The following is a 15830-nucleotide window of genomic DNA, read 5'->3' on the forward strand; positions in this document are numbered from 1 at the left end:
TCTCTATGGAAGAGGATCATGAGGTTTGGTAGGAATGAAAAACTGAGTCCTCGCTTCATCAAGCCATATGAGGTTTTGGAGCGAATGGGTCCATTGGCATATAGACTTGTATTGCCTCCAAAGTTAGAAAAGATTAACAATGTCTTTCATGTTTCCATATTGAAGAGGCACAGATCAGACCCCTCTCACATTTTGCCAGTAGAGGAGAATGAGGTGAATCCAGACCTGACATATGATGAAGAGCCCATAAAGATCTTGGCACATGAGGTGAAGCAGCTAAGGAACAAGCATATACCACTGGTCAAAGTGCAATGGAACCATCATTCAGGCCAGGAGGCTACATGGGAGCATGAGGAGGACATGAGGAAGCAACACTCACAACTATTCAGGGACTGAGACCAGGTAAATTTCGAGGACAAAATTTTATTTTTAAGGAGGGGAGAATTGTAACACCCCGAACCACTGAGTTATGAATAGTACCATTTTTTGTCTGTGACTAGTACTATTCAAAGACACCTTGAGGACCGAAAATAAAAGGAAAATTAATAGAGATAGACACAATAAAAATTCAAATGAACCAAAAACATAAGGACTCATTGGGTATTATGAAAAAGAGTGATTTTGACCTGGTGAGGGGCATTTTCGTCAATTCCCCTCAAGAGTTAACTTTTGACCAAAATTTTAATTAAATTAAATGAAATTAATAAATTGAAATTGGGGTAAAATTTGAAGAAAAATGTAAGAAATAAAAACTTAGAATTTCATTTCCATTATGACAAAATTTAAATTAATGACTAATGGGCTTTTGGCAATTAAATTTAATTATTTAATTAAAAAGGAATAAATAAGTATAAATCAAGACAAAGTCTCCTTCTCTTCCCCATTCATTGCCGCCACTCACCCTCTCTCCCTCTCTCTTTCTCTTTTCTTCTTCACTCTTCCATTCACAAGCTTTCCCAACCTTTGATTCCCCACATTTCTTCCATTAATCTTCCACCAAGTTAATAGAAAAACTTGATTAAGCATCAAAGTGAAGATTGAAATAAGAAGAATAAGAGACTTGGAACAAAAATTGAAGTTGGAAAGAAATCAACAAGAGGTAAGTTTCTTTTCTTTCTTGATTAGTTACACAAACTTTAAATCAAGTTAGATTGTGATAAAAGTTCATGAGTAATTGAAAAGAACCACATATGGAACCTAAACTAGGGTTTTGGCCAATTTGGGAAAAATTATGGTTTGATGTATTTTAATGTAATTGATGATGAAATCAAGTTTAGATGAAGTAGTATGCATGATTGGGGTAGTGTAATTGCATGAGAATTTCATAAAATGAATTATGGAAGATTAGGGTTCATGGGGAAATTAGGGCTTTTGTGCTAGGGAGTGAAATTGATATGGTTAATGCTAAATTATTACTAATTAGCATGAATTGAATGTGGGTTGATGTTAGTTGGTGGACGGAATTAATGAAATGGCATGAATTAGGGAAAATTGTAAACTTGAGTGTTAGAAAATTTGGGGTTTTTGTGCTATGAGTGCTATGGATGTGTCAATGCTAAATTATAGTCATTTGGGGTGAATTAAATGTGAATTGAGGTTGATTAGTGGGAGTAATTGAAGAAATGAAAATTTGAACCTAGGACAGAATTTTGCACACTGAGTTCTGTGTGTTTGACAGCCCATAAATTGAGCTACACAACTCCAATTAGTGTGAAACTAATTGGAAATGAAACTTAAGACATAGGGCTAGAATTTTCATGAAGAGACCTAACCCAGAAACTACTTAGAAATTGCCTAAAACTTGGCTTGAACTTGGAGATAAAATTCTGGAACCTGCAGAATTAGGCACGTGAACAGTAAACTTTGCATAGCCATAACTCTCTCTAGAAAACTCTGATTTAGTTGATTCTTGAACCAATGGAAACCTAAAACATAGCAGAACATTTCATATGGGGAACTTAAGGCCAAATTATGGACTTAACACAATCAAATTGCTAAGCAAATTTGAGTTATCAAATCTGCCAAAAATTGAAAAATCTGCAAATTAACCATATAAATAGTAAATTTTGCAAGGCTATAACTCTCTCTATAAAATTCTGATTTAGCTGATTCTTAAACTGATAGAAATTTAAAACATATTAGAACATTTTGTATGAAGAACTTGAAGCCTAATTACGAATGTAACCCAACCAAATTGCTAAGCAAAGTTGAGTTGATAAATCTGCCAGAGCAATAAATAGTAACATACATAGTAAATTTAAATAGCCATAACTCTCTTTAGAAAGCTCCGATTTAGATGATTCTTGAATTGATGGAAACTTAAAACATAGTAGAATATTTCATATCCAGAACTCAGAGCCAAATTATGAACGTAACCCGATCAAATTATTAACCAAAGTTAAGTCACCAAAGCTGCTTGAAGTAGCCCCACGTGAACAGTAATATTCATATAACTATAACTTTGGTTACACAACTCCAAATGAGGTGATTCAAAAAGGAAAATAAATATGAGACCTAGAGGGACAATTTTCATGAAGAACACCTCATCAAATTACGATTGAAACAAGGAAAAAATTGGGTTCAAAATTCAATGTACCAAGCTATCAAAAAACCAAAACTTTCTAAAATTTGCAAAGCTAACTTGGGATGCATTAGACACTCATGTAATGAGTACTTGACAGAAATTGAAATGAGTATTGAGGCATTCTATTTGTGTGTTTTTAGTAGAAAAAGAAGTTGGAATGGGCAAGGAGAAGTTAGTAATGAGAAAGAAGAAATATTGAAGGTTTGTGCACAACTAACATTTTCTTCATTTTTAAACTTGTAAATTGTTTAGAATGTGTTTATTTGAATGAGTTTGCTTTGAACAGGTTACTTTGACTGAAATATGGTTTTTCTCTTGCCTTTGTGAAATTTCAGTATTGCCACCTCTATATGGATATTATGATGATTTGAATGTGTTCATTGGTTTATAAATATGATTATTGAGTGGAAAACTTTTGAAAACTGTTTTGAAACCACAATTAGCATGACAATCCCTTTCAGAACTCCCCAGTAGTAACGGCTACATGGGGTTGATAATGGATATTGATTATGTCTCCCACTAATAATGGTTAGTGGTAGCCCTTCCCTCATTAATAACGGTTAGTGAGGTTGAGATTGCTTTATCGTGGTGTAGAACATGGCACTGATTGTGAAATTTTGTGTCATAGCCTGAATTGTGTATTGATGTTGGCAACACTAATGCTTTGTGAATTGTGATTTATGAAGTGTGATTACTCATTTGAAATGTTATTCCAATAAATGGCTCTTATGGTGTAACAGCCCGGCCCACTAGTGATATTGTCCGCTCTAGGCCGAAGCCCTCATGGTTTTAAAACGCGTCACTAGGGGTTACGAACCGCCAACTTATAAACCCAGTATCTCTCCCGTGTTTTGCCGATGTGGGATTTGCCTAGGGTGTTACAATCCACCCCCCTTATGGGACTCAGCATCCTCGCTGAGGTTTGCCCCACCATCGCTCAAGGTTGCACGCGGAGCAGCTCTGATACCACAAATGTAACGGCCCGGCCCACTAGTGATATTGTCCGCTCTGGGCCAAAGCCCTCACGATTTTAAAACGCGTCACTAGGGGTTACGAACGCCAACTTATAAACCCAGTATCTCTCCCGTGTTTTGCCAATGTGGGATTTGCCTAGGGTGTTACAATTAACACCCTAACACCCTAGGAAAATCCCACATCAGTAAAACATCTCTCCCGTGTTTTGCCGATGTGGGATTTGCCTAGGGTGTTACAATTAACACCCTAACACCCTAGGCAAATCCCACATCGGCAAAACACGGGAGAGATACTGGGTTTATAAGTTGGCGATTCGTAACCCCTAGTGATGCATTTTAAAACCATGAGGGCTTTGGCCTAGAGCGGACAATATCACTAGTGGGCCGGGCCGTTACATTTGTGGTATCAAAGTTGCTCCGCGTGCAACCTTGTGCGATGGTGGGGCAAACCTCAGCAAGGACGCTGAGTCCCATAAGGGGGGTGGATTGTAACACCCTAGGCAAATCTCACATCGGCAAAACACGGGAGATACTGGGTTTATAAGTTGGCGATTCGTAACCCCTAGTGACGCGTTTTAAAACTGTGAGGGCTTCGGCCCAGAGCAGATAATATCACAAGTGGGCCAGGCCGTTACATTTGAAAATTTTGGACGATTTCTCGATTTATGCGTGTCATCCTTGCACGGGGGCCATGCTAATCTTCTCTGTATCGTTCCAAATGTAATGGCCCAGCCCACTAGTGATATTGTCCGCTCTGGGCCGAAGCCCTCACGGTTTTAAAACGCATCACTAAGGGTTACGAACCACCAACTTATAAACCCAACATCTCTCCCATGTTTTGTTGATGTGGGATTTGCCTAGGGTGTTACAATCCACCCCCCTTATGGGACTCAGCGTCCTCGCTGAGGTTTGCCCCACCATCGTTCAAGGTTGCACGCGGAGCAACTCTGATACCACAAATGTAATGGCCCGGCCCACTAGTGATATTGTCCGCTCTGGGCCGAAGCCCTCACTGTTTTAAAATGCGTCACTAGGGGTTACAAACCACCAACTTATAAACCCAGCATCTCTCCTGTGTTTTGTCGATGTGGGATTTGCCTAGGGTGTTACATATGGACTTAGAACTATTGTTAAGTTTTCATGCCTAAGAAAAATGTGATTTATTATGCTTTTACAAGTTTTACTTAACTTTAAGTTTTAAAGTTATTAGTTGTACACCGCTGAGTGATATACTTAGTGATAGCTTATTTATGTTGTCGCAGGTAAGGGAAATGAGAAGACTGCCAAGTGAGAGACTTGGAAGTAGCATTTTGGTTTTGATTATGGGTATATATCGTAGGTATACCCCTATAATTTTCTTTCGATGTATTTTATACCTATATGTATGCATGTACGGACATTGAGCAGTTTGTATTTAAAAGCATTACATTGCTATCAAATTTTGAGTTTTTAACTATTTGTATTTTATTTTGAGACTTGTGGAAATGTAACTTTTGCAATATTTAGTCTATCATTATTTCCAATGTTTACATGGAATTTTAACTTTTCTCATGCAGTTTTCCGCAAAAGAATTGATAAGATCAAAAGCTATGATTTGTTTAAAATCTCTTGTAGCATAATTAATAGGTTATCGGTAGGTATAGTCCGGTAATTCATTAGGTATGCTACGGGAACATGTCATGCCTTACAAGGGAATAGGTGTGACAACTAAAGCCGAAAATGGTATTTAAAGAACCCATGTCTAACTCCCTACTTAACCCAGCACATCTAAACTTGATAAAATCTCTGCTTGCTTTATCCCTAAATTTCAAATTAACCTTTAGAGAACTCAAAAATTCTAGAGTAAGTGTAACACCCTCCCGGTAGCAACTCCATACATTCTACTGTTCCGGTGACCGGTGTCGGTTCGGACAGCTAGAACGTTCGGAAAAATATTTAAACTAAAGTGAGGAACCATAATTAACTCAAATATTAATAAGAAAAATTTAGTAAAAATTTTAGAAATAAAATACAACTAAGTTAAATGAGCCGGTGCCCAAGCGATGGGTAACCCAGAGGGAAGTTGCGGTTCTCGCAACTAGGAGCCCTAGACCCGAGAGAAAATTCATAAAATAATTTTTGGGACTCCAGAGAAGGGTCATTGAGGTTCCTATGGCATTAGAATACCAAGAAAATATTTAGAAAAATTTTTCAATCGTACAGACAATTTTGACCCGTTAAGCCAAACGGAGGGCATTTTGGTCATTTTGCCTTCAGAGGTGATTTTTGGCCGACTTGTCCAGTTGAGTAAATAATTATTATGACATAAAATATGAATTAATATTGATGAAAAATTAATTTAAAGTTAGTAGAAAAGAAAAGAAAAGAAAAATACAATATATGCAATTTATGACATCATTGTGATGTCGTTTTAAATTGTCCACCAATCACCATACAACCAATACACTTAAGACCAATAAAAGAGGCTGAAAATAGAAGAAAAAAATTCATCTTCTTCCCTTGGATCAACCAGCCGAAACCCTTCTCCCCATCTCCCTCCATTGATTTCAACCAAAGCTTCATTTCTCTCATCTTTTCACCATAAATCCTCCTACTCTTTTCACAAAAATTCATCCTTGCACCTTGCATAACCTTTTGGCAGCCAAGAAGAAGAAAGAAAGTGAAGTTAAGCTTGGGAAAATTCTGCCCTACTAGAGGTTAGTGCATAATTATACCTAAATCCCTTTCATTCCATGTTAAGGACTTAAAGTGAACAAGAATTTGTAAATTAAATGAAAAGAATCCATGTGTATGTATACCATGAATTTCGGCAGCCCTAAGGAAGGAATGAGTTTGATTGTTTTAATGGACTTAGAGTGAATTAGAGATTATGTTTAAAGTGTATATATATATATAAGGAATGAAAGAGTTAACTAAGGAAATTTGTGAAAATCCTGACTTTGAGCTAGGGTTTGGGGGTGAAAATTTGACTTGGCTTATGAAATTGTTAAAGAACATTCTAATGGTCAATTAGTGACCATTTGAGGAAATTTGACCATAATTTGGACTGAAATATAGAATGGCAAAGTGAATGAGTATGCTGCCCAGTGAGTGCACCAGGGTGGCTGTGATTCCAGCCCACTTGGACTGCCATATCTTTGGCTGTGTTGGTCCAATTGGTGTTTGGCCAATTGGATATGAAACTAGACTTATAATGGCACATTTTTTCTGAAGAAACCATGCCCAAAAGACCAAAGCAAGAGGACCAAAAGTTGGCCCCAATCCGGGTACCCTGCAAGCCAATTCTGCAGAATGACCAAATGAATAGTAACTGTTTATTTGGCCATAACTCACTGTAGAAATGGTCAATTGACCTGAAATTTTTACAGCAACAAGATAAGACATAGACAAACAACTTTCATGAAGAAAGCTACCCCAAATTATGGCCAGAAACTATCCAACAAGGCAGTGCCAGTCACTGTTCATGGTACTGTAGATTTGGTAATTCTGCAGTTTTTCCAATCCGGCCAGCTGTGATTTTTGGACCATATCTGGAGCTACAAAACTCCAAATGGAGTGATTCAAAAAAGGAAATTCAACTAGACAAAATAAGGGACAACTTTCATGTTTACCATTTCCTCAAATTCCCACTGAAACAGTGCTTAATGGAATAGTAAAGTTAGGCTTCAAAAACTGAAAATTCTGCCTCTTTGTTTTAGACTTAGAAATGGTATTGGTAATTAATTCCAACAAGTTTTGAATGCAAAATGTGGTACATTGAGGGTGTTAAAACCAATACACCTATTTTCTATCCAAAAGTCAACATTTTTGTTGACCAATGAGGTGAATAGTGACACCAAAATTTGAAACTCAAAATTTGAAGAATTCAAAAGTATTAAATGCCCTAGTATACCTAACAAGATTGGTTTGGATAGTTTGGCATGCCAATAGGGTTCAGTTAGCAGTACTGCACATGGCAATATGCCATTCTGTGATTTCATGGCTTTTAGCCATTCTGACTTTGTATTGAGATGTGGCCTCGTGCCTAATATTATTTACAGCTTGTTAGCTGTTCTGTTGTACACCGGGAGATACATATGTGACCGATGGTGTGACGGCCCGAGGTACTTGATACCCAGTGCCAGTTTAACCGTTTATCCATTACAGTCGTCTAGTATAGGGTACTTGGGCAACCAAATGAATGAAAATGGACAAAGTTAAAGAAATAAATGAATATAACAGATACAAAACAAATAAGACATATACATTAATGATATATTTATTTTCTGCTATTTTTTTTTATTTTATTATTGCACCACTAAGCATCATTGCTTAGCGCGTTGCTTTTGCCACGCGTAGGTTCTGGAGATACTGAACGTGAGCCCAGTAGACCGCAGACTGGGTGAGTCCATCCTGCAGCTCTGCACAGTGTCCGTGTCACCTCAACTTCTACAGTGCATTGGTAGGACACTAGGTGTCATTTTGATATTTTCTAATTAAATTTTTATTTTCTCATATGTAGTTGAACTTATGAAATGTATTTTGATGATCATGTAAATAATGAGAATTGTGTTTATGAATGGAAAAGAGAATGTTTATTTGTGATTTATACTTGATTATCACATGTGATGGATGATTGAGAACTTAAATTGAAAATTGTTGAGATTATGATATTGAAGTTTGAGAATGATTGAATATGAATATTGGAAGTGTTTTTCACAGGTTCCGAAGAACGGTTTTCTCCATTTTTAGCCGGTACTCTGCCGGATTTTCTTTAAAATTTTCGGAACCTCAAATAAATTTCAATTTCAATAAATGACTTAAATGAACCATATTTCATAAGTTATATTCAAAACTATGATAAAAATTAATTAAGGTATATTAGAGTGTGCCGGTACACCATGTGACATTGCTTACTCGGGTATACTATACACGGGTAAGGGGTGTCACAGTAAGATCAGAGTATACAAGCTCTCTAATCCTAGAGAACTCAATCCAGTTCACCATATCCAAATATTCAAACATGGAATCAAAAATACCCAATTCTCTCAAAATCTCCTCATCCATGTACTTAGTTGCTAAAATAAACTTAGAAACTAAACTCTTATAACTTTACTTCATTTCAGAATTCTTAAAGCCCAAGGTAATGGAGAGTTTACCTCTTCAATATCCTTCATAGGTGCAGAGGGCTCAATAGGACCTTCAACATATTGAGATAGAGCAGATTGTGGTCCTACCGGACACTGAGGGACAAAATCCTAAACACCAAGAGAAGAAATAGAGGCTAAAGACCTAGTTCTTTTGCTAATAAGCTCTGAAGAAACCCTAGGCTGTGAACCCAACCCAACAGGGGTAGAAGATGTTGCTTTTCTTTTGTAAATAGAAGATTCCTTACTCCTACCCACTACCATTTTAATTTTTATTCTAGGTTTTGCTTGGACAAGGGCAGGTGAAGGTTAGGTGGTTTGGCAAATTGGATTTTTAGTAGGTGTGGCTTATAGAGTGACTGGAGTTAGTGGAACTGGTGTTTAGGGTTGAGTTGAAGGTGGTGGAAATGGTAGAGGAGAAGGTGGGTTAGCAATAGGAGAAGGTGAGTGAGAAGGAGGGTCAGCCATGGTGGGTTTGGAATGCTGACAGGATTTCCTAGGAACCTAGGTAGACCAATTATTGGTACCCACCATGAAATAGAAGAAGAAAAATTGCCCTAAAGTGCTCTTAAAACTAATGACTAGAGAAAATGGAGAAGAGGGTATTGACACAGGGTAGCCAAGTCGAGAAAGAATGTAGGAGTTTGCGAAAATTTAGGGTTTTAAAGAAAAGTAACCTAACTGTATGATACTTGGTATGAGTAAAGTGACATGCCATAAGCATAACAACACTACGTAAGCAACATCTTGAGCAAATTTCACCAAGTTTGTTTAAAAACTGAGATTTTAATCACAAGAAGCAACCTAAAGGCTACAATTACTCCCAAAATATAAAAATGCATACTGACACCAGAAAACTGAAAATTCAACCCAAAAAAACTTCCACAAATAGAAAATTGATGCATCCAAACTACAAATTAAATATCAAACAGCTCAAATTCAAAGATATTCTACAGAAAAAATTATGCAATCTAAATAAGTCTAAAATAACCCAAAACTAAAATTCAAACAGCTTCAAAAATTTTATTTACATCAAGTACTAAAATCTGCAATAAAACAACAATTTCTCAAGCAAAACACTATACATCTCAGGAAACCAAAACTTCAGTAGACATGATTTAACACACTAATAAAGCTCAAACCAATCATCCTGTTACTAAAAAAACTCTTATTCAACCTCATTCATGTTGCATTCACCAAAACACATATTGTTATGCACATAAACATGCTTCATCAATCAAAATTTCTTATATCAACATATCAGAAACACTTTATCAAGAAAACTTATTGTTCATAGAGAATTCAAAGAAAAATGTAGAATTTCTTCCCTGAACAGCTATTATTCAACTCTTGCCTATCCACAACAAATTTGCCCAAACTTCTTAAATGACCTACAAAAGATAAACAAATGTCACTTTTGAGTCGAATGGGGTAAAAGCTTAAAACTCAAATAAAAGAAAAATAACCAAACTACAAAAATAAAGCTTGTGCCTCCCAAGAAGCCTAACTTAAGGTCATTAGCTTGACCTTCCACTTCAATTTACTTGAATACCCCATTAGGAGAATCAAGCCCTGAAACTTTAACTACTTTCTCTATGGGCTCACCAACAAAATAATGCTAAGTCTCTGCCTATTAACCTTGAAATTTCCTAAAATTTCATTACCTATTTCTACAGCCTCATATGGATGAACTTTTGTCACTATAAAAGGTCCTGATCATCTGGACCTTAACTTCCTAGGAAATAACCTCAATCTTGAATTGAATAAAAGAACCAAATCTCCCTCTTTAAATTACTTTTTCCTAATATGTTGATCATGTCATCTCTTTGTTCTTTCCTTGCAGAGCTTAGCATTGTCATAAGCATCAAGCCTTATTTCCTCAAGCTCATTTAATTACAACATTCTCTTTGCACTAGTAGCTTCCTAATCAAAATTCAATGTCCTAATTGTCTAATATGCTCTATGTTCCAACTCCAAAGGCAAATGAAAAGCTTTTTCATACACTAGTCTAAAAGGTGGGGTTCCTATGGGAGTTCTAAAACACTAGTATAAAATGTGTGGTTCCTATGAATGTTTTAAATGCAGTTCTATAAGCCCAAAGAGCATCATCTAATTTTAATAACTAATCTTTCCTTACACTATTTGCTGCCTTTTCAAGGATGCTCTTAAACTACCTATTGGAAATCTTTACTTGGCCACTAGTTTATGGATAGTATGGTGTTGCAACTTTATGCTTAACCCCATAATTTTGCAATAATCTCTCAAATTTGTGGTTGCAAATGTGTGAACCTCTATCACTTATGAAGGCTCATGGAGCTCCAAATCTTGTACAAACAAATTTCTTGAGAAACTTAACCAAAACCTTAACACCATTGGTTGGAGATGGTATAGCTTCAATCCATTTACTCACATAATCCACTCTAACCAAAATGTACTTATTACCATAGGATGAAGGAAAAGGCCCTATAAATTCAATACCCCCATACAACAAACAATTCTATTTCCAATGTGTTCTATAGGGGCATTTCGTCTCTTTTTGATATTTTTCCTAGCCTTTGACATCTATCACAAGAATTTACAAAATTTTTGAAATCCCTAAAGATATTTGGCCAGAAAAACCCTGCTTGAAGTATTTTTGCTACTGTTTTTGAAACACTCATGTGACCTCCACAAGGTGAAGAGTGACAATCACTAATCACTTTCCCTATCTCCTCATCAGCTAGACATATCCGAATCAGACCATCTCCACATCTTTTGAACAAAAATGGTTCTTCCTAATCATAGTCTTTCACACTAAAAATAATTTTTTTTCTTTGTTGCCATGTCAAATTAGGTGGAAGAACTCCACACACCAAATAATTCACAAAATCAGCATTCCAAGGAAGTTTAGCACTAATTATTACTAACAGTTGCTCATTGGGAAAATAATCATCTTTTGGAATCTCCCTCCCTAGATTCTCACCTTGATCTGCCTTAATCTAGACGAGTGATCAGCCACTACATTTTTCACTCCTTTTTTATCCTTAATCTCTAAATCAAAATTTTGAAGGAGTAACACCCATTTTATCAACCTAGGCTTAGCCTCTTTCTTCTACAAAAGGTATTTGATAGCTACATGATTAGTATATACTATTAATTTTGACCCTATAAGATAAGACCTAAATTTGTCTACTGTAAATACTACTACCAAAAATTCTTTTTTTTTTTTTGTAGCATAATTCACTTGAGCTTCATCCAAGGTCCTACTTGCATAATATATAGCATGCACTTTCTTATCCTTTCTCTATCCTAAAACAACCCCAATGGTATAGTCATTCGCATCACACATAATCTTAAAAGGTAAGGACCAATCTGAAAGCTGCATAATGGGAGCAGATATCAATGTTAGTAGTATGCCCTAGAGCATATCATTTAGTATGTATCTTATACATGTTTTTATTAATAAAAGGCATTTCCACTTTTTCATTTACATAATATATTTATGTGTAATAGAAAAGGTCTATTGATATTTTGTTAGAAATTCTATTCTTAAGTTGTTAAGAATATGAGTGACAGCATTTCTACTACAAAGTATCATAAATAGGTTCACAATCGAGGGTACTTCACAATAAGGACATGACTTATCCAGAAAGATTGTATTCATGTTTGTTCCCAAGTTATTTATATGAGATATAAATAAGATAGAATGGTGAGTCTCATGCCATATAACAAATATGATAGGCACTTATACATGATAAGTAGGCTGAACTAGTGACACATATGATAAGCACATGGAGTTTACTCTTGTCAATGCATTGTCATAAATCATATCAGTGCATATAATCTTTGGACCTGAGATAGCATAGTTATCTTGTATATAGTTGGTTTGAGTTTGATACTACTTTCATACTTGTACTATGTATGGGTATATGGGCATGTGTTGACTCCTACTAGTTATATATGGAGGTAGGTGTTGATCAAGATGGAATCTGTTCCTCTAAGTAAATAGAGATAAAATCCTATGTTCATTTAATTATTCTTGATGTTTCAAGTTCCTGGCCAGGACAGATAGATTTATTCAGAAAGAGTTTCTGATGAGAAAATCTTTTTAATCAAAAACTAGAATTAAAAGAGAACATAATATTCATAGCAAATGGAGTTTGACATAAACCATGACTCCAGCTTGAGTTGGGATTTTGTAACAGAGAGATTCTAGTGCATGGTAACATATGATTATAGGTTCATTTAAGGTAAACCTTATTACTAATTGGGTGGCCATGGCATGCTATGCTAGGTGTTAACCATGTTCTATGAGGTGCATAAAATAATTTAGAGAAGTCATTTATGGTGAGAAAGAGTTCTGATGATATTAAGAGTTGATATCATATCTCGTTGCCAATTAATTATGAGCCTAGTAAGTCACATATATACACAAGTAATCACTAAATTAAATATGATTTAATTAATTAATTAAAGAGTTTAATTGATTAATTAAATAGGTTTAATTTGCAATTAGATTACAAAGTTCCTAGCATGATTTGAAACCAAATCTAGGTTATTAGATGTAAAGTATAAGTTAAATTTATATTTAAAGTGTTTAAATATGAATTTAATTAATGAGAAATTAATTAATAAAGATTAATTAATTGATTTATATTTGATATAAATTGATTACAAGAAGAGAAATAATTATTTTGGGTTGAGAACTCAAAATTAAGACACAGGGGCATTTTGGTCATTTCACAGGGTGACATGTGGCACCATGAGATGGTGACACATGGCACCATGAGATGGTGACACATGGCACTATACATAAGCTTGCCAAATGTTTTTTAATCATGTAAGATAATTAAAATTAAAATTAAAATTAAATATAGGTTTGACACTTGACACAATGTGATTTGGTCAATTAAACCTAGAACCAATCAGAGGGTGACATGTGGCAAGGGTTTTATGTGTTGACCTACCTATATAAGTGTTGTTATGAAAAGAAAATGTGACACCCCTTACCCGTCTACAGTGTAGCCGAGCAAGATATGCCACACAGCGTACCAGAACACCATAACTTATCTCATTGATATATATATCAGTTCTTAATTTATTTATTATAGTTATTAAGTGAAATTTATGAAATTGATCTCATTTAGATCATTTATTGAAATTATAAATTAATTTGGGCTCCGAAAATTTTATAGAAAATCTGGCAGAGTGCCGGCTAAAAATTAGAGAAAACAGTTCTTCAGAACTTGTGAAAAACACTTCCAATAATTTCCAATCATTCTCAAACTCTATTTGTATCACATCAATTTACAACAATTTCTTAACAATTCATCCATTTGTCATTCATTCATTTCACATCATCATTAGGCTCAAATCATAAATAAATTCTCATATGTTATTTATAATCACAAGTTACAAGTACTTATATTAATACAAAATCATATTACATTTGTTTCAAATACACATGATAAAATAAGAGTTTAATTATAAAATTTACAAAAATCACAAAATACAAAATGGGACCTAATGTCCTACCAATACACTGTAGTCTGTGAGGTGATACGGACACTATGCAGAACTATGAACGGCCTTATCTAATCTGTGGTCTACTGGGCCCTCTGTCCAAATCTTCAGCACCTACGTATTGTAAAAGCGACGCGCTAAGCATAAAGCTTAGTGGTGCCAATAATACAAGAAAATATAATATGCAAATAAAAATAATAATTTCCTAGTTATTATGTTCATAAAAAAAAATAATTACTAACTTATTATTTAGATGAAGGCTAATTATATTTTATGATATTAACTTCTTCATGCATTTTGTTAATTGTTTTCTTGATGATTTTGAGCTTCTTTGTATTTTATTGTAATCATTCTTGATATTTAATTTCCGTATTTTCTTTAATAATCAGTTCAATTACAATTATACTTTTCCATGCCCAATTAACCTATACAAATTGACCAGACTGGATAAACGGGTAAACCAGCACTGGGTACCAAGTACCTCGGGCCATCATACCATCGGTCACAATGTGTCCCCCGGTGTGCAAATAGAATGGCTAATAAGCCATAAAAGCAATAAGGCATAGAGCCAAGTAAAACATCATAATAAGTATAGCCATAGGCTATCACATCACAGAATGGCAATGAAGCCATACATCATACGCAGTACTGCTATGAAAACCCTATTGGCATGCCAAGCTATCCAAACTAATCACATTAGGCCTACTAGGGCATTTTGCACTTTTAAGTTTCACAATTTTTGAATTTCAAGTTTGAATGTTACTATTCATTTCATTAATCAACTAAAATGTTGACTTTTGCATAAACAATAGGTACATTGGTTTTAATACTCCCAACATACCACATTTTGCATTCAAAATTTGTTGGTGTTGGTTGCCAATACCATTTCTAAGCTTAATGTTAATTGGGCAGAATTTTCAGTTTTCATGCTTTGTTTTTACTGTTCCATTAGTCATTTTTGCAGTGGGAATTTGGCAAAATGATCAACATAAAAGTTGTTCCTTATTTTTTCTAGTTGCATTTTTTTTTTGAATCACTCCATTTGGAGTTTTTTAGCTCAAGTTATGGTCCAAAAACCACAATTGGTTGGATTGAAATTTTTCTACAATTTCTGGACTGACCAAATCTATAGTACTTGAAACAGTGACTGCAACTCACTTTTTGAATATGTTCTGGTCATAATTTGGGTTAGGTTTCTTCATGAAAGTTGTTGGTATATATCTCAGCTTATTACTGGTAAAATTTCAGGTCAATTGGACTTTTCTACAATGAGTTATGGCCAAATGACCAAACACTATTCATTTGGTCATTTTGCCCAGGTAGAATGCAAGTCACCCAGATTAGGGCAATCTTTTGGTCCACTAAACTTGGTTTTCTAGGCATGGTTTCTTCTCCAAAGTTGTGCCATTATGTGTCTAGTTTCATCTCTTATTGTCCTTGCATCAATTGAACCTCTACAATTCAAGTTATTGCTGCCCAAACCTGCTGGACTCATGACCAGTCCTGCAGGTCACCAAGGGCAGCCTATTCACTCAATTTCCTCATGTCACTCATTTATGGACCTGAAATGGGCCTCCACCTTATTAATTTCTACATGTAACTTCATTAAATCAAAGCATGCTTAATCATTTTTCCTCTAAAATT

General features: G+C 35.2%; 1 non-coding gene across 1 annotated transcript; it reads right to left on the reverse strand.

Moving 5' to 3' along the window:
• Positions 1-4198: 4198 nt before the first annotated feature.
• Positions 4199-4299, reverse strand: LOC131178076 (U6 spliceosomal RNA). The gene has a single exon (XR_009147206.1). It is a non-coding gene; the product is annotated as a U6 spliceosomal RNA (small nuclear RNA).
• Between the last annotated feature and the right edge of the window lie 11531 nt (positions 4300-15830).

This window comes from Hevea brasiliensis, chromosome 2 (assembly GCF_030052815.1).
Source record: "Hevea brasiliensis isolate MT/VB/25A 57/8 chromosome 2, ASM3005281v1, whole genome shotgun sequence".
NCBI classification, from domain to species: Eukaryota; Viridiplantae; Streptophyta; class Magnoliopsida; order Malpighiales; family Euphorbiaceae; genus Hevea; species Hevea brasiliensis.